Source organism: Pteronotus mesoamericanus, unplaced genomic scaffold, assembly GCF_021234165.1.
Source record: "Pteronotus mesoamericanus isolate MK-2021 breed Mesoamerican mustached bat unplaced genomic scaffold, CSHL_Meso_final contig_730, whole genome shotgun sequence".
Classification (NCBI taxonomy): domain Eukaryota; kingdom Metazoa; phylum Chordata; class Mammalia; order Chiroptera; family Mormoopidae; genus Pteronotus; species Pteronotus mesoamericanus.
In genome coordinates, this window is record NW_026555246.1 from 405,816 (window position 1) to 406,592 (window position 777).

Below are 777 nucleotides of genomic sequence, written 5' to 3' on the forward strand. Positions count from 1 at the left end.
CCCTTTAAACACCAGCTCCCCATCCCCTTCCCCCCGCCCCCTCCCCCAGCCCTGGTCCCCACCACCTGCTTTCTGTCTCCACGGGTCCAACTCCTGCAGGGACCTCCTGTGAGTGGAATCACAGTATTTGTCTTCTTGTGACTGGTTTATTTCACTCAGCATAATGTCCTCTTTAAGGCTGAACGACAGTCCAGCATATGGACGGACCACATCGTGTTGTTCCACTCAGGTGCTGACGGACACTTTGGTTGCCTCGGCCTTTTCACCGTTATGAATAATGCTGCTACGAATATGGGTTTGCAAATATTTTCTCAAGGCCCCGATTTCACTTTTTTGGGATCTGTACTCAGAAGTGGGGTCACAAAGTCACATGGTAAGGTCTACGGTGAACTTTTGGGGGAACCACCCGCTGCTTTCCACAATACCCGCGCCACCTTGCAGTTCCGCCAGCAATGTGTGGGGTTCCAATTTCTCCTCATCCTCACCAGCACCGGTTACTGCTTCTATTTTTAATAGCCACCCTAGTGCCGTCGCAGCATTCTGGCTCTCAAAGTGCAGAGTGGTCCTCTGTTGCCCTCTGGCTTGCAGAGGTCACTCTCCAGGACTTCCTCTTGATCCTCTAATTTGTGACCTTCCAGACGTGCAGGTCCCCTCTCAGGGACGTGGTTGAGGGGCCGAGTCTGAGAGTCCGGGGCCCCTTCCTCCAGAAGCACAAATCTGTCTGTAGCTCAGGAAACGCTGGCCTGTGTGGTTGCCTGGCTGTCTGTCCGGGAGAGT